The following is a 22,151-nucleotide window of genomic DNA, read 5'->3' on the forward strand; positions in this document are numbered from 1 at the left end:
TGACCCTCGGCGGAGGCTGGCTCCACGTTGATTTCCTCCCAGAAGCCTGACGGCAGCGCAGACGTTCACATGCTACGTATCAAAGTTCTCAATAACATGTACTTCCTGCCAGAGCCCAGAGCCGCCTTCTTTGCCAGCATGAGGGCTCTGGGAGCCAAAGGGTGCCAGGAAGGAAAGAGGCAGAGGGTGGGTAAAGCTGGTAAAGCTTCCCTGAGGGCCACCCAGCCTCCCTGTGACAGGCTCCAGCCCTGCCACCCCTCCTGCCTCCCCAGCCTGCTCCCTCTCCTCTCCCAAGTTGCAGAGGGTGCCCTGGCCACATGCTGGTGGGACTGGTTTTACGGGAATCTGTGAAACTTAGCCCCTATAAGGTGGGATTCCTCCCCCTCTTTTTTTTTCCTTTTCCCACGCTCCCCCCCACCCCACCCCACCCCTTTTTTTCCAGAAACAGGGCCTGTGGCTCCACACCTCTGTTACACATATTGGTTCTGACAGCTCAAATTAATATGTCAGATGCTGCGATCCTCGCTGGCGACAGGCCTTTTGACCCTATCAGCGCAATCTGCTTCCCTGATTGAAAATCTCTGTGCCTCAAATTGATTCAGAGTTTTATAAACATCCTGCAGCCACAATCCAAGAAAGCCACCAAGGAAAAGCCTGGGAGAGCTGCCCTTGCTGGGCTCTGCCCCCACCCCCCATCAGTGGGGCAGCAGGGCAGGACACACAAAGGGGTTAAAGAAAGGTCCAGCCTGAGCCAAGAGTCCCAGAGACCCCTAAATCATCCGTGCTCGAGGTCTGGAGGGGACAGACCCACATCCACCCTGTCTGTATTTGAAAACACGATTGGAATGATCCAGTGGGAAGGTACCTGATGAGGCAGTGAAAGGCCTGGGTTGTTGAGCTCTGTCATCCACTTCCTGTGTGACCTTGGAAAAGTTCCTTTATCTCTCTGAAACTTAAATTTTCTCTTAATAAAATGAGGATGATCATAACCATTCACAGTAGCTCAGCAGGATTACTGTAAGGAGGGAATGCGACAAGGCATTCTGAGAGCACTGGCAGAACACCGAACATCATGAGTGGTTGTAATAGTGCACAGAGGCAATGGATAAAACAAAATTGGTAAAATGTTGATGATCATAGATGCTGGGAGATGGATACATGGGAATCCACTAGGCTCTGTGCTCTCCCCTCTAATTTTGTGTTTTTGAAAATTTCCAAAATACATTTTTTAAATAATAGACATCAACTCATAAAGTGCTTAAGTCTTACTAGTATGTGTGTGTGCATGTGGGTGTGTTTGTGGGTGTGTGTGTGGACATACCCACAAACAATCAGAGAGTGAGGAACAAGCAGAGCTCTTTGTGTGCAGACGGGTCTGAGAGGTTTCTGCCACGCAGGGCCCCGGGCAGTTCCTCCGAAGTTCCTCCACCAGCCCCCACCACCCTTCCTGGGTCTGGAGCCCGGCCCTTGGCGACAGGAAGGTGACTTCTCCATTGACCTGCTGTCTCCTGAGTAGCACCTTGAGCCCTTGGAGTGCAAGGATGGGAATACCTAGCAGTGACCTCAGTCCCTGGCACCCAGCAGAGCACACACCGTGGTTAAACAGCTAATCCACTCCTAGAACACACACCCACTCCACTGGCTTTGCAATGCTAGGGTATCCCTCCAGTCAGTCAGCCAGGATGCTTCCAGCACCTTCCACTCTGCTACCTTCCCTGTAGTGCAGCCTCTTGGGTACGTGACCCCCAGTCAGCCTGAGGAAGTGGACGGAGGAGACCACCATCTTTACTAGGACTCCTCAGAAGGCGGGGAGGCTTTCAGGACTCCATTTTGCTGTGCCTACCAGGAAACTCTCATGGGCTTACACACTTGGAGCATCTGCCTGACCCCAACATCAGGACCACGCATCTGCTGGCCAGCCCCTCCAGAGCAGATTCCCATGGAGGCAAGAAGCGCAGGCTCTAGGATGCTGGCAATTCTCTTCTCCCCACCCTGACAGTGCAACAGAAAGAACACAGAATTCCTTCCCAGTTAGCCAGGTACAGTGGTACCTGCCTGTAATCTCAGCTGTCTGTAATCCCAGCTCCTGGGGACTGAGGCAGGAGGATCACAAGTTCAAAGCCAGCCTGGGCAACTTAGTACGTCCCTGTCCAAAAAGAAAATAAACTTCTCTGAGACCCAAGGGTAACCACCATCCCTCTTGCTATAGTTTCAACCTGGAATGTTTCCAAAGGCCCAAGTGTTAAAGAGTTGGTCCCGGCTTGTTGCTATTGGGAGGTGGAAGAATCCTTTAAGACGTGAGGCCCAGTGGATGGTCTTTAAGTGATTGGGAGATGGCCCTCAAAGGGGCCCGTGGGAGCCTGGTCTCTTTCCCTCTCTCTTCCACCTCCCAGTCATCAGGTGAGAGGTTTTGCTCCACCACACACTCCAACCACACCACCATGATGTACTGCGCGATCACAGGCCCCAAAGCAAGGAATCATCCAATTATAGACCGAAAATTCCAAAACTGAGACAAAACAAACCTTTTTTCTTCATAAAGTGATTATCTCAGGTGTTTGCTAGAGTGATGGAAAGCTGACTATGCTTTCAAGAAAGTACCCTGTCACTTGGTACCATCAAGAAAGTTCCAGCTTGGTGGTACACGCCTGTAATCCCAGCTACTGGGGATACTGAGGCAGGAAGATCACAAGTTCAAGACCAGTCTGGGTCTCTGAGACCCTATCTCAAATAAAAATAAAAGGGGCTGGGGTTGTATGTCAGTGGTAGAGCACTTGGTTAGTATGTGTGAGGCCTTGGGTTCATCCCCAGTACCAAAAAGAAAAAAAAAAGTATCATTTGATTCATTCCACCCTCCCCTTCTCTCACTGCTCCTATCAGGCTGTGTCTGGTGGGAAACAGGGTGGAGAGGAGAAAGGAAGGAGAAGGTAAAGGCTGGCTATGACTTCCAAGTGAACTCAAATTACACCCATAGTAGGGCCTCATCTGAACCCAGGGGAGGAACTTAGCAATCTCAGCTCCTCAGGCCAGGCCAATGGTCATCATGACGCAGGTCAGCAGCCTCGCTGAAAAGCAGGCGGCTCCCTCCCACTGACCAGCTCCCTGAGCCTCTGGAGAAATAACAGCCTGAACACAGTCACCTCCCCGCTTTCTTCCCAACCCTTCCGCTCCTCCACCCCCAGCTGTCACAAATCAAAATGCTTTCTGGCCAGCCTCCTCAAGCATAAGACAAAATACTCACTCCCTGCAAGTTGCCTCTAAATAGACAACGACAAACGGATATGACATTTGTGTCTTTGAATTCCATCTGTCTGGGGAGCTCTTGGTCTCCAGCGCTACCGAACTGGTCCCAGACATGTTCGGTCCAGGGTAACACAAGGCCTTGGACTCAGATCCTGGCTCCTCCACTCACCAGCATGTGACCTGGGGCAAGTGCCTTAACCATTCTGTGCTTCAGTGTCTGCATCTACAAAGTGGGAATCCTCCGTGGGCCTGTTGCAGGAATGGCTGAGCTGGTATCTCTGAAGCACGAGGAATAGTGGGCAACACATCATAAATTAGCGTTCTTAGGCCTGGGACTGGGGCTCAGCGGTAGCACACTTGTCTGGCATGTGTGAGGCACTGGGTTCGATTCTCAGCACCACATATAAATAAATAAAATAAAGGTCTATCAACAACTAAAAAATACTTTAAAATTTAGCATTCTTGCACATTAGCTGCCACCTTCATCGTCTCTGTTCACTAGGAACCCTTGTCTCTGGCTCACTAAAAGCTGATCTTTTTCTTCTCTTCATCCACAAGCAGCTTACTCACCACTTCATTCACCAAGCAGTCTGTTCTCAAAGTCCAAACTGTGTCTCAAAACTAAAATAGGCTGTTTCTTTCCCAAACTCCCTTCTTCAGGCCAGATTCTGGCTCATTCATGGCACCTCGTGACCCCTCAAAACGTTGGATTTTTCCCCTGCACAACCAACAAGATCTCCTTTGTTCATCCATGGGCTCGTATGAATAATGGCCGCCAGTCTGCAAAGCTCTTTTACTGACAATAAACTATTAATCCTTTATGGAGGCTGGGAAACCTAAGGGGTTGGCTTGCGGCCTTTCCTTTCCCACTAGCAGTTGGTAAATGGCAGAGCCAAAGTCGGGCTCCTGGCCTGTCTGACCCCAGGTCCTCTCTGAACATCACCTGCTCCCAGGAGATGCAGGAGATTATACACCTGAGAAAGAACTAAGGGGAAATGGGTGCTGGAGAAGCTGCCCTCTCCAGTTCCCCAAGGGCGAGCATAAAATTGGGAGACTGGCCCCACGGCCTCTGTGTGGAAACTGTATGTGCACACTGACATTCTGCTGTTGGTGGAAGCGAAGGAGGATTATTATACAATAATTTCTTTCTTAGTAAGGAAAAAAATTAGAATCCTCTGGGACTTTGGGCAAGTCACTTTCTTTTCCGGTCCTAATCAGTTATACATGACAGCAGAATGCATTTTGACACATTGTATACAAATGGAGCACAACTTCTCATTCCTTTGGCTGCACACCTTACAGAGTCACACTGGTGTGCAATCATACATGCACATTGGGTAATAATGTCCATCTCATTCCACCATCGTTCTCTCCTCCACACACCCTCCCCTCTATCCTCACTTCTCTCTGCATAATCCAAGTTCCTCCATTCTTCCCCATCCCCCACCCCCATTATGGACCAGTATCTGCTTATCAGAAAAAAACATTCAGCATTTAGTTCTTTGGGATTGGCTTGTTTCACTTAGCATGATATTCTCTAGCTCCACCCATTTATTTTTTATTTATTTATTTATTTTTGCATTACAATTCTTAATACACCTTTATACCACAATTTATCATATCTCTGATAGTATATAAGGTATGTTGACACCAAATTCACATCTTAATACATGTGCTTTGTTTAATGATGAGGGTTTCCTTTCACCATCCATGCTTTCCCCTTCTCTCTCTCTTTCCCTCCCACCCCTATTCCCTATCTAGAGGTAATCTTCCTCCCTTGCTCTCCCTCTAGCTCCATCCATTTACCTGCAAATGCCATAATTTCATTCTTCTTTAAGGCTGAGTAATATTCCATTGTATATATGTACCACATTTTCTTTATCCGTTCATCTGTTGAAAGGCACCTAGGTTGGGCCACAGTTTAGCTATTGTGAATTGACCTGCTATAAATACTGATGGGGCTGCATCACTGTAATATGCTGATTTTAAATCTTTGGGGGATAAACTGAGGAATGGGATAGCTGGGTCAAATTGTGTTTCCATTCCAAGTTTTCTGCAGAATCTCCATACTGCTTTACATAGTGGTTGCACCAATTGCAGTCCCACCAGCATATACAAGTGTGCCTTTTTTCCCATATCCTCGCCAACAATTACTGTTGTTTATATTCTTGATAATGGGCAAGTCACTTTCTTATAAATAAAAGGTTAGATCAGACGAGTATTAACATCCCTTCCTGCTCTCAAGTTTTTAGATTCTAAGACAATGACTCTCCTATCCATTAGAACTGATAAGAAATTTATAGAACTAGCACATAGTAGGTGCTCAAACAAATGCAGCTTCCTTCCTCTGTTTGGTCCTTTCCAAAAGAGAAAAGTATGCCAGCACACTGGTGTGGCCAAGATGCCCGTCAGCTTGGGCCAGGCTCTTCTGAAGGCAGCAAGTGGCCACAATTGTCATGTTAGGAAGAACTGTGCTGTCACCACCACCCCCCCCCCCAGCATTCTGCATAAGTTTCCCTTTACTCCACCGGCCTCCAGGAGCAAAGATGCTGGCCTCTACTATCAGACAGTGGCTCCTTCACTCAGTTCACATGGGCTGGGCACAGCAAAAGTGCCAGGCTGAGTCAGCAGACCCAAAAGGGTTTATAGCAGCTTGGGATTTAGTTCTTCTGATCTACTATTCTCATCTAAAAAAAATGGAAACAGCAATACCTACCTCACCCTGCTACACTGTAGAGGAAGTGGAGTAAAATATGGATGTATCTTTGTGCAATCCATAAATGCCAGATACTAAATCTATATTCTTTCCCATCCTTCACAGCCCTCTGCCTTTATGGGGTCCCCCAAAATGACCACAGATAATTTTTCCCTTATTACTATTTTTGCTTAGGGTTTATTTTTTCTCATGTGTTAGGGTTGCAATGATGTAAATAAATGTTTAAATTAAAAAAAAAACATGGAGCAAAAATCTTAGAATTACATGTTATATGTTCTAAAAAATTATAACATTAGCCAAATTATAGTGTTATATTGTGTGCATGTACAAATATATAACAACAAATCCCACTGTTATGTACAACTATTATATATCGATAAAAATATGGAAAACTAAAATCAAGAAGTTATGACAGATAATGGCACTGACCTTCGAAGTCATTGTTATGAGGATTAGATGAATTGATATGTGAAGTACTTAAAACAGAGCTGCGCTCATGTCAAGTCTAAGTGAGTATCGGCTATTTCTATCATCATCACCATATCCTGGTACATGCCTAGATTACCCCAGAAAGAATACCTTGGAAACCAATGACAAGTGGTTGCTTCTGAGAAGGGGGAATGTGACAGCGGACAGGTGTGGAAGCAATTTTTCTCCTTCCTTTTCCATAAAGAAAAGAAAAATAATATCCCTTTTTGCCTTTTTACCTTTAAATCACTTGGATATGGTACCTACCAATATTAAAATTTACAAAATTGAAAAAGAATGATAAGCCAGCATACACACAGCCCTGATTCTGTGACAGCCACTTGGCTCCTGGTCCTCTCCAGCCTGGCCCTGTCAGTAGGTCCCAGTCTTTCCTCTCCATCACCAGGTTGGCGATGCTATCAGCTGAGCAACTGACCCAGCAAGGTGCCAAGTAACCCCATCCACCAAGTCATTTAACCTTCACATCAACCTTGGGAGCTAGGGAGTATTCATTCCCGCATTTTTTTTTATTATTGGTTCTTCTTAGTTATACATGACAGTAGAATCCATTTTGATAAAATTATACAAGCCTGGAGTATATCGTATTCACAAGAACCCAAGACAAGGCCTTGGAGATGGTGAGTAACAGAGCAGGGACCCGATAGGTATGTCTGGGTCATGAAGCTACATGTGGACCATGAACCACCCCTGATCCAACCCCTCACACCCACCCCACTTGCATCCAGCCAGCTGGGCATGATCTGGCCCCTCAAACAAGAAAGAAAAAAACCTATGTTACCCCTATTTATATATTCTCCATGCTCCCCTCCACCCCCCACAAAAAATAACCATAGCTTTTCTAGCCCCAAGCAAGAATAAGCATGTAATTTTCCTATGTTCATATATATGAATGCACCACCAGTGAACCTCCACGTCATGTTCAACTGCAAGAATGGGATCCTAATTAGAATAAGTCATACTCCATGTATGTATAATATGTCAAAATACACTGTACTGTCATGTTTATCCAAAAAGAATTTTAAAAAATAGGCACTTTGTTAAATATTGACTGGATTAAATCAAACTTGTCAAAAACTACATGCCTATAATCTCACTGGCTTAGAGAGACTGAGGCAGGAAGGTTGCAAGTTCAAAGCCAGCATCAGCAATTTAGTGAGGCCTCCCTAAGCAACTCAACCAGGACATCATTATCCAAAGTATGTGTATAAAGACACAAATTGGTGTGAATATACTTTGTATACAACCAGAGATATGAAAAAGTGTGCTGTATATGTGTAATATGAATTATAATGCATTCTGCTGTCACGTATAAAAAACCAATTTAAAAAAATGAAAAAATAAAAAAGAGGTTAGGGATGTGGCTCTGTGATAAAGTGCCCCTGGGTTCAATCTCTGGTATATTAAATAGATAGATAGGTAGATAGATAAATAAAATGTGTGTGTGTGTATACACACACACACACACACACACACATACACATACACACACACACATGTAGTCCCTTGTTCAGGTCACAGTTTTCATCATTATTGTCATTACAATAGGCATATATTTCATGAGGCAAGTCCACCATGGTTGGTTCTAGAAAAAAATCCATGCATGTATAAGTTCTGGCAGATCTAGAAAGAGCTTCTATATAACACATCCATGCACCCCATAACAATGTTGTAGTCAGTGATGGTTAGCATATATGACAGTGCTTCTAATAAGAAAATAAAATTTCTATGGCTTAGTGACATCATAGCCATTGTGACATCCTAGCTCAACATACAACCCTCATGTGTTTGTGGTGAAGCTGGCATAAAAAACCTACTGCACTGCTAGTCATATAAATGCATAGCACTTAAAATTATGCAGGATAATAAAAAGCTGTTTCTGAGTTATGTATTTACTAAACTACTTTTTAACTGTTATTAAGTTTGCTGCAAAAGACTATGCCCTGTTACACCCACAGCAGCTTCATGCATCTCACGTTTACAGTGTCTCTTGAGGGGCCCCGTGGAGTGGCTGACTTCTATCACCTACATCTGGGTACACACACTCTGATGTTCACACAGCAAAATCGCTAATGACTCAGTTCTCAGAACATGTCAGGTCATTGAGGGACACATGACTGTACTTCAGGGAAGGGAAGAAGGACAGGAATTTACTACACCACGGCCTTGGAAATTTTGCAAAATTGCCTTCTCTCCCCTCCCAACCTCTACACACCCATGTATACTCACAAACACCCTCAGTCCAGATAAGGTGGTTCAGCCATAAATCTATCGTGGTGGGGCAAGAGGTTTTATTTAGCAATTACAGAGCTGTTATTGCTCAATTATCAATCCAAGGAGGGAGGGATCAGCTCACCATCTCCCTTATCTTGAGGCTCTGGTTGAGACACCTGTCAGAACTACAGCCAGACAGCTGCCTTTCGGGTTTCTTATATCAAAGGCCCTGCTGAGATGGGGTGGGCCCTGGGGCAAGGCAAGGCACCTCCAGACAGACTGGCAGTGGGCACCCTCCTCAGATGGAAGCGGGTGTGGGTGTGGGTGGCTCCCAGAAGCGCCCCCTTAGAGCAGAGGATTCTCCTTCACATCCTTATTCTTGGAAGAGGGGGCTACCCCACTCCATAAGCCAGGAATCTGGTCCTTCCTGGGAAGCCCGGGGTCAGAAGCATTTTGCCCCTGGAGGTTCCTTAGAGAAAGGGGGTCAGTGTTCCAAATGACAGAATCAGAGTTATTATCCTGGGAATGAACTGTTGCATATTACTGTAAAGTTTACCAAATGTCTGCTATCCATCTTCTCATGTGTTATTATTCCACAACAATCCAAAAAAGGCCAGCAGGGCAAAATGTCCAGCTCTGTTTTTCAGATGCATCACAATGAGATGAAGTGACTTGTACAAATCACACAGTTGAATAATGACATATATTGTGGCACCATCTGAAATTGCCAGTAAAGATGGGAAGCCAAAGGTCTTCTCCTTTGAACTTCAGAAGACAAAGGCAAATCTTGACCGGTACCTTGACCTGGCAAAGCCACCAGAGGAGTCAGCCCACAAATTCATAGGTCCCTTGTGGCCTTAGGGGAGGAGCAGGGTAACAGCCCTGCCTTAGACCTTCCTTACCCTCCAGTCCTCTCTGCCTTCCGGAATCCATGGAACAGCCGGGCACCTCAGCAAAGTTTCAAATGACCACTGGAAGAGGGACCAAATGGAGAGTAGATTGCCACCCGCCATCCCAGCTCAGGCTGGTTTGCCCAGCTGAGAGGAACAGTGTTGCAACTCTCCTACCCAGGTGGTCAAGGATTCTCTCTTGGCTTCAGGAAGCACCTCTCTCCACTAGACTAAGGCTCCACAGGTTCATCTCTGCCCTCACCTTACCCCAGGCTCCAGGGCCCTTCTTCTAAGTCTCCAAAGTCAGCAGGATATTTGCACATGGGTGCCTTACCTCCTTGCAGCCAGCAAGCCTTGACTCAGAAGTGTCCTGTTCCTCTGAGGGCCACACATCTGCATCCACTCCAACCTCAAAACCTCAAATCGTTACTAAATTCTGTTCCCTCTCTGCACGTCCAGCCAACAAGTCCCATCAATACATTTGTAGTTAAATCTCGGTGTGTTCTACCAATGTTCAAGTGACCTACAGAAAGAGCGTGGTGGTTCTCTCAATGAGCAAAAGCAGGGGAGACCAGGAAGTCCCTTCCCCTCCTTGTCTATTGCCCCAACTCTACACTTGAGCACCACAAGGTGGGAATGGTCTCTTTTTTCCCCACCACCCTGCACAGAGCGCAGTAGGGGCTCACAAACTCTCTCTGCTCCCAGCACTTGGAATTGACAGTTCTCAATACCAGTCTGCTTTCCAGTGTTCCCCAAATATGAGGAAAGCAACCAGAAAACAAACAGAAGGGGCAGCGTTTTGTTTAGGAACCACCTTCACGCTGTCTGACTGCTTTCCATTTTTAAACCTGTCGGCTGGTTTTCCATTTTTAAACCAATCTGACTCCATCCATCCACCCAACCTTGCTCCCTGACAGCTCCCTGACAAACACCATCTGAACTGTGGACATGTCGATCTTGGTCCAGGTCAGTTAATTCAGGAAGCAGTGCCCAGCCCTTATTGCCCAACAGAGGAGGCAAGTGGCATAAATTTAGGGGGTGGAAATCATGAGTCCCTGCATTGCCTCTCTTCTAACCAGTGGGAGAAATTTCACTGACAGGAAACAAGACCCAGCTGCTTATAACTGGGGACGAGGCTTCAAAACCAAATACACCTGAGGGCTGGGGAAGCAGCTCAGTGGCAGAGTGCTTGCCCAGCATGAGGCCTTGGGTTCAATCCCCAGCACTCGGGGGAGGAAAGAAACACCACCTGGGAGTACTGAATGTTTACTTCATACTGAAGTGTAAATGACTGCCAGCAGGTACTCTCCTGAGAGCTAACTGATGAGGACTTTCCTTACAAGGAAGAGAAGAGCATCTAGAGTCTAGGAAGTCTGAGCCGGGGGATTTTTGTCCCAGCTCTGCCTATAATTTATCTGGTGTCTTTTAGGAAGATACCAGATAAATTAAATCTATTTATTTGAGACTAATTAACAAAGCTATAGAATGGGACAATTCAACTAGATGGTCTCTAAGATCCTTTTAAGATCTGGCAGGCTGTGATTCAATTATTTCAATTTCAGCCTCTTCAGTTTTGTATTCTTAAGCCAGCACAGTGCACCTAACAAGTGTTTATCATGAATGCTCCTAAAAATTGCCATTGTTCAGCGCCTGAGTCAAACGCTACCTCCCAGGTAGATTTATTAATCAAGGTCATCACAACCTCCCAGGAGTAGAGAAAGAAACAGACAATGAATTCCTGTTTACAGTCATGAGTCACTTACTGCAAGGAGGCACCCATTTTGAGCAACGATTTCATCATTGTGTGAACATCAGGGTTGTACCTCTACAAACCAAGCTGGCTATGACGTCACCAGGCAGTATAGTTTTGTGGGACCATCTTCATATGCATCATTGGCCAAAATGTCACTATGAACAAATAATTTATGCTCCTTTGGAGCAGCAAGAGTTGAGGGTTAGTTGACAGGAAACGAACCCCTGCAGTGGCATAGTAAAATCACAGTGGACCCTTAGATTCGCACAGCGATTTACCACTGGCCATCCTCTTTCCTACCCATAATCCAATTGGATCCTCCTTGAAACTGTGTGCAGTCGTACAAGAGTGATCATCCCCATTTTACAGACTGAGAAACCAAGTCTCAGACAGAGGAATGGCAGGAAGTCAGTGGAAGCCAGGATTCAAACTCATATCAGGCAATTTGTCATGTTCCATGTACCCCCCACCTCACTCTATTGTCCACCTCCAGTTCCAGACCCATAAGTGACCGAATAAAAGGCACAGGGAGATATCCTGAAGGAAAACCTCAGCCCACGGCAAAGTCGGACAGGCTAAACAAACCTCTGTTAGCTCTGGCTCCGGGCTCCAGCCTCTCTGCCTGGCAGCAGAAGCCATCCTGTCCCCCTGCTGTTCACTGTTCCTCCCTGCACTGCCTTGGCTAGGACAGTGCACCTCCTCCATGGCTCTGGCTGCAGCAAGGTGGCCAGCTCCTGACCGCCTCTTGCCTCTAGAGCTAGGCCTCTAGGCCAAGTTTATTCTTGGGGTCAATGCAAGCAAGAAAGCGGACAGAGATAAGAATGAAGCCAATCAGGAAAGAGGTCAGGGGTGGAGAGCAAGAGATAGAGAGAGAGGGAGGGGGGAGGGAAGGAAGAAAAAAACAAAGGAAGGTGAAAGACAAGGGAGGGAGGAAGGAAAGAAGAGGGGAAGGGAAAAGGAAGAGAGAAAAGAAAGGAAGGTGGAGTGAAGGAAGAGGAAGAAAGGAAAGAAAGAGAAAGCGGCTTTAATAACAGGGTAATTGCCCTGTTTAGGATTATAATCCACCAGCATTTCGCTAAACTTTGTGACACATGATGACAAGTTAATAAGCCAGATACCTCACTGTGTGTGTTAAACAGACGCCTCTGCCTCCTTATACAGGGAGGCCGATAACCCCCCACCGCAGCTAAAAACTAAGGTAGAGGACAAGGAGAAAAAAAAAAAAGCCAGGTATGGGGGAAGAAAGCCAAGAAGGTGGGGAAACTGGTTATTTCTGTTGTCAAAATGGCCCCAGCAATAAATCACCATTAATAATACTGTCATCTTTCAAAGAAGCGCTCTGGCTGCCAAGGCCTTTGAAGTAGCAGCACCTATAATTTCCCACCTATAAAAGGTACCTTTGTGCATGTGTCACCCTGGAAGCCGACAGGAGCGAGACATCCCAGACTTCATAACTTCCCCACGCCCATCATCCCCATCCTGACAGGCCACCACCCGGCGCCTGCGCACTGGCCCGCACTCCCTGGCCCCTGGCCCCTGGACCAGCCAGGCCAGCTTCGCTCTGAGAGGCCCAGCGGCTGGGAGGCTCTGCCACTGCAGAGCTGGAAGGTGGGAACGAATGAGGAGCGCTAGGAGAAGCCGGTGTCTCATGACCCAGAAGGACACCTTCCTACTCCCCCTGGGCATGAACCCCCAAGAACAAAAGCCTGGGGGAACTGAGTGTCCAGGCAGTAGCCCTAGAAAGGTGGGCCTTAACACAGAGTCACCAGCAGAATCTCCCCAGCCCCTCCAGCAGACATAACTAGGTGGTCATGGGACCTAAGTCTTTACCAGGCTCCCCCTGCCCCCCACCCCCAAAATTGCTTTTCATGTACACAAAAGTGAAAAGCACTGACCCAGTGTCCCTTTCCCTCCAGAGCCCCACCAGGAGTCCAGGAGCCGTGGAAAGGCAGACAGGCTGCTTCACCCAAGGTCACAGAAAGAAGAATAAATGGAGCTTGTATTAGTTGGCTATAGCTGCTATAACAAATATGACAAGTTAGATGGCTTAAAAGACAGTCCGGCAGGCTGGCTTCTTCTGAGCCCCTTCCTTTGACTTGTTAGACGTTCACCTTTTCCCTGTGTCTCCTGTGTGTGTCTGTGTCCTAAGTGCCTCTTCTTACAAAGATACCTGTTATATTGCATCAGGGCCCACCTTAATGACTTCAGTTCATTATAAAGATCTATTTAAAGACCCTATCTGTTGGGTGTGGTGGCATACGCCTATAACCCCAGCAACTCTGGAGGCCGAGGCAGGATTACAGGCTTGAAGTCAGCCTCAGCAGCTTAGTAAAGCTATAAGCAACCTAGTAAGACCCTGTTTCAAAATTTAAAATTTTAAAAGTGCTGAGGGTGTTGCTCAGTGGTTAGGCACCCTTGGGTTTAATACTCTGAATCATTAAAATATAAAATAAGGATCCTATTTCCAAATACCCTATCTCCACAGTCTAAGGTACTGAGGGTGGGATTAGGACTTTAACATATAATACAATTCAGCACATAATTAAACCTTAAAACCCAAACCAGGATCAACCCTAGCCTAATGGAACAAAGGCCCCAAAAGCCACCAATCTGTGGCAACATCTGAAACTCTCATTTCCTGAAAACTGAGATAAATGTTATTCTGGAAAACCCAACTCAGTCCTCTAATCCTCACTTCACCTGGGGGATGATTTGCCTCCAGATTTAAAATAGACCCTACTCACCCACATCCTATCCAAGGGAGGGTCCTCCATGATTCTGCCTCCCTTTTGCAATGAGGTCCTTTTGAATGTGACTTGGACTAAGAATCCCAAGGTGTCGCTAAAGTGAACACTTATTGAGCACCTACTATGTCCCCAGCACTACACTAAAAAGCTGGTATCATTACATCTGCACGTCTACAAATGACAAAGCTGGTAGGTAATCTGTTCAAGGGCCTAAATCCTGGAGCCCAAGTCCTAGTGACTCCAAATCCCATGTCTTCCTCCCTTATATTTTCGGCCTCTTCTCTACCCACATAGATGCAAAATGAACAAAGTTTGAGTTGCCTTTAGAAAACCTGGGGAGCTGCTGGGGGTTAAGAATAGGGGTTGATCATTTTAGAGGGGATTAAGGCTACTTTTATCTGTGGAGCATTGTTCTCAAATTGTGGCCATGTTTTTATGTGTTTTATTTAAGCACACATGTAGTCTATTGGTAGATATGCTTGCATGCATTCCTTCTAAGAACCAGCTCAGCTTCAAGTACCCCGGATCCCAACTAAGATCTACCACTCCCTACTCAGTCCCTTCCCTCTCTGGGCTTGATTCCTCCTGTCAGTGAAAGGGTTAAGCTGAGGTTTTTCTACAGCCCCTTCCTTCACTTTCACTTTTGATTCTGAGGGAAGCCCTGAAGCAGAGAGAAGATGGTGAGAATTTGCCTAAATGTTCGCTCCACCCCATCCTGGAAACCTTAAAGCTCAGCCCCAAAGCTTCCTAGAATCCTGAGGCAGAAGAGCTCCAAGACCTCCTGCCCCTGCCTCCAGCCACCTCCCCCTGGTCCTGCCCGGACAGACAGCGCACCAGCTCCCCAGCCAGCTGTTCGGAAATCCTCTGGTTGCACCTCATTTTCTCCACCAGCCTTGACTTTCTTGTGGGCATCAGTCACCTAATCCGAGGCCGCTGTAAACATCCACTGGTCGCATGGACACTAGAGAAGGCTGAGGGGGATCCTCTAAGGCTTGGGACCTTCTCCAGTTTCAATGACCACTCGGTGATTCCCGGGGCCTGGCTGCTGTGCTGGGGACTGAGGTTCAGGAGACTTTCCTAGTCGACTCTCATTGCGGGGCTGTGAGCAAAGCCCTTTAACCTCTCAGTTTCTCCTATGAAATGAGGGATGGGGCTCAAGGACTCCGGAGGGTGCTTGAGGCTCTAGGTTGGTCTCCCCTGTTTGCTCCCATCTACCCATGAGGCATTTTACAGCCACGCAGGAGAAGGCTTGCAATGCCTGTCACACACACACACACAGAGGGACCACGGCCGCGCAGCCTGCCCTCGTCTTCCTGGGTACAGGCTCCATGTTCTCTCCCCTACCACAAAAATCCTCCCTGGGCCTCAGAAGCAGCTCCCAGGACTGGACTGGCCCTACCATGGCTCCTGAGAGGACAGCTTCTTGGCAGAGATGGGAGTGGGTGGAGTGGAGCAAACCAACCCTCTTCAGCTGCCCTGGGGCCTGACAGCCACAGGGAGAAATTTATGACCAGGACAGCTTTGATCACAGCCTCTGATAAACATCAGGAACAGCCCAACCCTAAGCCTGGAGGAGAAGGTTTATGGGTTAGAATGTAGCCTCCTGGAGGAAGAGAAGCAGGAAGGCAGGACCCAGGTACAGGTTGGGCCCTGAAAGCCAAGGCACTGCCATCACCCTTCCCCTCTGGCGACAGCAACATAGGATGGGGGCCGGGGGCGGCTCTGAAACCAGAAGCCACAGGCTCAGAGAGAGGTAAAGACTCTGTCAAAGGTGAGATCGGAGTAGGATTGGAGGGCATGGGCCCAGGCCTCTGAAATCCACCCCCCACTGGCTCACCTGTTCTTCCAAACATCATGGCCCGGGTTTCTCTAAATGTAGACCAAGATAAAGCACAGGAGGGAGAAAGAGTCAGATAAGATTTGACCTGAGGAAGGCCCATTCACCCAGCAGCCTCTGGGCTTTGTTGTCCCTGGTCTTGTTGTTGACACTGTTGTTCTGAGTGATGACGGAGGTGGTTAATTGCTTGGTTATATTTCATCCTTGCCTCCTTTCAGAGAGAACAGAAGGCCCCCGAGAACTTCATGATTGCTTCCCCTTGCCCTCCACTTGGCCTCTCGGAATAGTAGGGAGCCCGCACGCCCTCATGGAGCATCCCCAGTCTTACTGATTGGAAAGAAACCCCAGGAACAAAGCTATCCCCACGTCCAAGGAAGGGCCAAAGCGCTTCAGCTGGATGTCACCACAGATTCATTGCCTAAAGTCTAAAGTCTCAGCCACCTCCACAAAAATTATTCCTGTCTGTACAGCAGCTTCTGTGATGGAGAACCCTAGGAGAACCTTCTGGAAGCCCGTCCAACAGGCAGGATCACAGGAGACACGTCTCTGAAGTGATGCCCTAATAAACTTGCAGCTCTTCATTGTGCCCAGCAAACCAATCTGTGGTCCACACAGGCAGGAATAGATACTTATTTGTTGAGCACCAAATTGGGTCTAATGACCCTGGCCTGTCTCACAGGGTCATCTTGAGAAATCGCTGATGTCAGACGATGATGGTGAGCAGCTGTTCTCCATTTGCACTCAACAAGAGAAAAGGGCCTTAAATTACAGCGGGAGGGATTAAGGTTAAACATTAAGAACAGCTTCCTGGTTGGGAGGCTTGTGAAACACTGTAATGTGTTACCCAGGGATTGCTGTAGACATTCCTTTTTCAATGAGACTTTAAAAAGGAAGGAGGTTGGTGATCTGCCCAGGAGATTTTATTAGGAACTTTATTAGGTCATCTGGTCCATCCTCTTGGAGGCAAAGGTTTGGACTGAATGCCCACCAAGCAAGGTCTTTCTGGGCATAAGATGACTTCTGTAGTTTCTTGTCATCAAAAATATTGAAAAGCCAGGCAAAGTGGTGCACGCCTGTAATCCCACCTTTTTGGGAGGCTGAGGCAGGAGGAGGATCATGAGTTCAAGGCCAGCCTTAGCAATTTAGAGAAGCCCTAAGCAACTCAGTGAAACCCTGTCTCTAAATAAAATATTTTAAAAGGGGTGGGGCTGCGGATGTGGCTCATAGTTAAGTGCCCCTGAGTTCAATCCCTGGTACCAAAAAAAAAAAAAATGTCCAAGAACTCCTCAGACCTTGCACAGTTAAAGAGAGAATGCAGAGCCATCAGTAGGCCACCATTTGGGGCCCACTTTAAGCCTTTTCTAGGAGTGGTCAACTGTAACAAGACAAGGGGAAATGCTGTTACCAAACCCTTCGGAGACCAGATGGTCATTTTTCAGAGTAGCACCAAGAGAAGCCTCCCCAACCCCAGTGTCAGGACCTCAAGTCAAGTGGCAACCCCAGGACGACAGGGAAACCCCTGACATTGCCAGGGCTAAGAGGTCACTGATTCTGATGAGCAGGAGTGAAAGAGAAATAATACCATAACATATTATTGCCAGTGGAGCAATCTACCCATTTGACAGATAGGGAGACTGAAGGCCTGGACGTGGGCCAATGCCCTCACAGTGACTATGTATCAGACCTGGGACTGGAAAATCACAATTAAGAGCCTGACTTTACCCCTCACCAGCTCTGTGACCTTAAGCAGTTCATCTGACATCCTCTGGCCTACAGTAGCCTCACCTACAAGGTGGGAATGTTATCAGCATTAACCTAACATGTGAGGCCCTGCCAACACTCAACTGCACCACAGATCTGCAGTCACTGGCCTTGCTATCCGGGCTCTTAATCTCTTAGTCCTTTCTGTTAGTCTAACTGCCCTAAACCTTGTCCTCTAACTCCAAAGTGATTCTGGTAAATTCTTAGATGAATGGAAAAATCAAAGCTTTGATCTTTAAGACCAGGGAAGGATATCATTAGTCCTGTGTTTATCTTATCCAACTCCCTTGGTTTTGCAGATGAGGAGATGGAGGATGCCCAACAGCAAAACTATTCAAGGAAGTGGGGGTGGGGTGCCAAGGATCAGCTCTGTTGACCTCCCAGTACCGGGGAAAGCTGGCCTGCTCCCTGGCCCTGGGCATAATTAGATTGTCAGTGCATTAACTTGAAATCCCAGGTTACTAAACCATCCTTCGGCCTCTAGTTCCCTAATAAACTTGCAGCTCTTTGCTGTGACCAACAAACCAGTCTGTGGTCCGCACATGCACCTCTGTTTCCACAGCCCTCAGTTACGTGGTCTTTCTCAGGGCTTTCTCCCAGAAGGTCTCTTGATAAAGCCCCCATGTGGGCGGCTGACAGCAATAGGGGTCTGATCAGTGATTTGGCCTTCCCAGGCTCACTCTGCAGCCCTCCCATCTCTCACATCCTCGGTGCCTCTCCTACTCACTCACTCCCAGCTCAGTCCCACCCACCTCTAGGGTGAATTCCCACTCATGGTAAGAGGCAGGGATGCGTGCTGAGTGTCTCTTATTTGCAAAGTTCTATGTAAGTAAATGTTATGATTTGGTCCCCCTCCTTCCCGACCATGATGCAAGATGGTTATTGTTACCACCTTTACAGATAAGAAAACCAAGAATCACAGAGTCTGACTAACCTGTCCTAGGCACACAAGGGGCACAAGTGGCAAATCTGGGGATTAAACCCTGGTTTCTAAGTTCTGAGGCCCATCCTTCTTTGGTGGGGCAGCTGCCACACCTGGGACTTCACATCAAGTCACTCTTCCTGAATGTTTCTGACATCACTTGCCATTTCTGATACCACAGCCCTCATCTAGTCCCCAGGCCTGAGTCCTCTGGGATTAGGAGAGTCCCCTCCCCATTCCCCAGATCCTCAGTTTCCTGTGACTAATTGGCATGCCTGCAGCCACCTGCCCATGCTCCCAGGTACTCTGGCACTGTGAGTCTCCTACCATCTGGAGGGTGCTTCCCCTCACTAGTCACCTGGTACCACACCCTCTGGTGACACCTGCATAAAGGGACTCTTGCAGAACCTAGCCTTCCTAGGGCACTTGGTTTTTTGCCAGATTCCCCCCAGACTCAGAAGGGCAACCAGGCGTCCTAGAATGACCTCCAGTCACAACCACAGTAGACTAGCCATTAAGAGAATAGACACTGGGGCCAGGCTAGGAGGGAGCACGTCCTTATCCATGCCTTGGTTTTCCCATTTATAAAATGAAATTATGAATACCTGCCTCACTGTGCTTTTATGAGAATTCAATGAGTGAATATTTGTAAGCAATTAAAACAAAGCCTGGTACATGGATCGTGCAACATATATGTTATTAAACAAAAGCAATGCCCGTATTCTCAAGGTTTTAGGGGTTTTGTTTGTTTGGTTGGTTGGTTGGTTGGTTTGGTTTGGTTGTAGTACCAGGGTTTGAACCCAAAGGTGCTTAACCATTGAGCCACATCCCCCAACCCATTTTGTTTTGTTTTGTTTTTTTAAATCTTGAGGCAGGGTCTCACTAATTTGCTTAGGGCAATGATAAACTACTGAAGTTGGCCTTGAACTTGGGATTCTCCTGCCTCAGCCTCCTTAGTCACTGGGACTGCAGGCCTGTGCCATGATGCCTGGCCCATTCCCTCAAGTTTTAAAACACAGACCAGGAATCCAGTCACAGGGACATAAAATCTTAATATTAGAAAAAGATGCCTTCCTTTTACCAGCAGAGTGCCTGAGGCTGTTCATGCAGCCTCTGAAATACCTGTAAGGACAGGGAGCTCACCGCATGCCAGGTAGATTATCTCAGTATTAAATAATTTTATTTAATTCCTTTTGCCCTGAGCTAAAAGTAGTCTATCTAGAGCTTCCACCTTCTGTCCTGAGGCCTGAGCCCTTGAGCCCTGGAGGCTGCTCCCTTCCCCATGATAGCCCAGCCCCACACACCCCTCACACCCCAGTGTGATTCAGGGCGGTTTCCATGTTGGCAGGTAATACAAACCAGCCTAGCACATTCTTCCCTGCTGCCTGCACCTTCCCTCTCCCAGGCCCCCAGGCCAGCATACCAGCACGCACACCCGTGTTGACAGCTCCCAGGACAGGCGCTCCAGCCAGCCAGGCAGGGTGCGGTCCAGAGCCAAGTGGCTGGTGCCTGGGGACACAGTGGGTAATGTGAGCTCCCAGGAAAGCACAGGTCCAGAGAGAGGGAAGGGAGAGTCTTGTCCAGAGTCTGCTCTAACCCAGGGGGCTGGGTGAGGAGGATCTGGGAGGCACCACGGTGTCGCCTGCCCTTTCAGCAGCTTGAGCCTTTGGAGCTAAGCATTGCCCTCTTCCTCCGTTCCTTTATTCAAAGTAAAATTGATGGGAAGAATAATACAGAAAGCCCGCAGTACTTTGGTGTGAATTAAACTGACGTTTGAATGGGGAGGTAGGTAAATAATGGGAAGGGGTGCCCAGAAAGAGAAGATGCTGGCAAATGTAGGAAGGGCATCACAGGTAAAGACTCTCATACAAACCTCCTGCACCTCTCAGCTTGTCCAGAAAGAGCGAAAAAGAAGAAGATAGAGTATTTATTTCAGGGACTACCACATACCACTACCACACCCTAAACTTCAACCTAAATGAATATATTTAACCTTTATAACAATACTGTGAGATAGATATCATGATCCCCATTTACCAATAAGGAAATCAGGACTCAAGAGAAGTGAAGCAAGCTGCCTAAAGTCACACAGCTAATAAGGGGCAGAGTCAGAAACCAAACTGAGGTCTCACTTGGTATTAATCCTTTCAACTATATGACTAGAGCACATTGCCTCCTAAGAAAGGCCCAAGTGCTGTAGAGCTTCCAATAAGGCTGGAAAAGGCTTTCTCTCACACATATAGGCGCACACACACCCCAGGACCCAGAGCCCCAGAATAGGATTCTGGGACCAGATCCGGTTCAAAGAGGCTAACTCAGCCTCTCTCTAGCTTGGGTTCCTCTCAAAGAAACTTGGGTTCCTCTCTCAAAGAAACCGAGCTCCCATTTCTTTGTCTGTAAAAAGGGCACCTATTTCATTGGGTCTGAGGGATAATGCACTGGATCCCTATTTGAAATGCCCTTAGAACACTGAGCAAGCATGTCACAGATAGGGGATCAGCCAAGAGAGTCCAGACAGGCTTCAAGAGGCCAGGATGAGGGTCATTCATACCTCTGAGACCTTGTCTCAAAAGAAAAGAGCCCTTGTCTGTGAAGCCCTCCCAGTGTTTCCAAACCAAACATTCTAGAAAGTAGGAACCACCTGAGCTGCAGCTTTAAGTGAGTCTCCTCCCCGAAGTGGGGGACACAAGTCTCAGTGGGGGGCACAGGGGCTTCTTTTGAGCTGTTTTAAAGAGGTCAAGCTAAGCCAGCTGCTGTGGTGCCTGTGATCCTGGCAACTCAGGAGGCTGAGGCAGGATGATCACAAGTTCAAGACCATCCTGAACAACTTAATGAGACCTTGTCTCCAAATAAAAACTAAAAGGGCCAGGCATGTAGCTCAGTGGCATAGTGCTTACCTAAAAAGTGGGGAGACGGGGCGGGGTTCAACCCCCAGCACTCTAAAAACTAAACTGAAATAAAAATAAATAAATGGAACTGAAGGTTCTAGGCTGCCTGCTGTCCAGTCCAAAACAATGTCACATCCAATTAATCAGCCCTGTAGAGGGTGGGACCAGTAAGACCCAGTGTCCATGTGCCTTGAGGGGCCCTTGCCCAGGAGTACCCCGACCCTAAGAGGGAACATGAGCGAGCACATCCAGGTGCAAGCCAAAACTGCTGTCTTCCCCTGCCAGTCACCAAGAGGCAAGCTATCTCCATGGCTGCAAGGAGAGAAGAAACAAGGGACAATAGTCCCACAGGAGGTGGAAGACTGGGGCTCCCTGTGTCCAGGGCCCCTGGTCTGTTGCTCAATCAGACATCACCCTTTCTGTACTCACAATAGGGAATATAACTTCTAAACTGAGCTTTTCTCTCACTCTTTATTCGGCTAACGAGAGAGAGAAAGAGAGAGAGAGAGAGAGAGAGAGAGAGAGAGAGAGAGAGAGAGAGGACTCCATCAGTCTTTAGCAAGTGGTGGATTTCCCCTCTTGTTAGACATTTAGAGACCCACTGATTTATTAGCAAACATCTGGATTCCTGATGTCCAGCCCGCTGTGGAAAGGGGCTGACAACTCACATGTGTGATGCAGTCCAGCTCAGCCA

At 47.5% G+C, this 22,151-nt stretch overlaps 1 long non-coding RNA gene across 1 annotated transcript in view; it reads right to left on the bottom strand.

The window, feature by feature from the left end:
• LOC308635254 overlaps nt 1-16,113 on the bottom strand; it is a 28,414-nt gene extending 12,301 nt beyond the window's left edge. The window contains exon 1 of the long non-coding RNA XR_014019174.1: nt 15,887-16,113. This is a non-coding gene — a long non-coding RNA (uncharacterized lncRNA). The remainder of the gene's footprint in view (nt 1-15,886) is intronic.
• Between the last annotated feature and the right edge of the window lie 6,038 nt (nt 16,114-22,151).

The sequence above is a fragment of the Spermophilus citellus genome, assembly GCF_964194105.1.
Source record: "Spermophilus citellus genome assembly, chromosome: 16".
NCBI classification, from domain to species: Eukaryota; Metazoa; Chordata; class Mammalia; order Rodentia; family Sciuridae; genus Spermophilus; species Spermophilus citellus.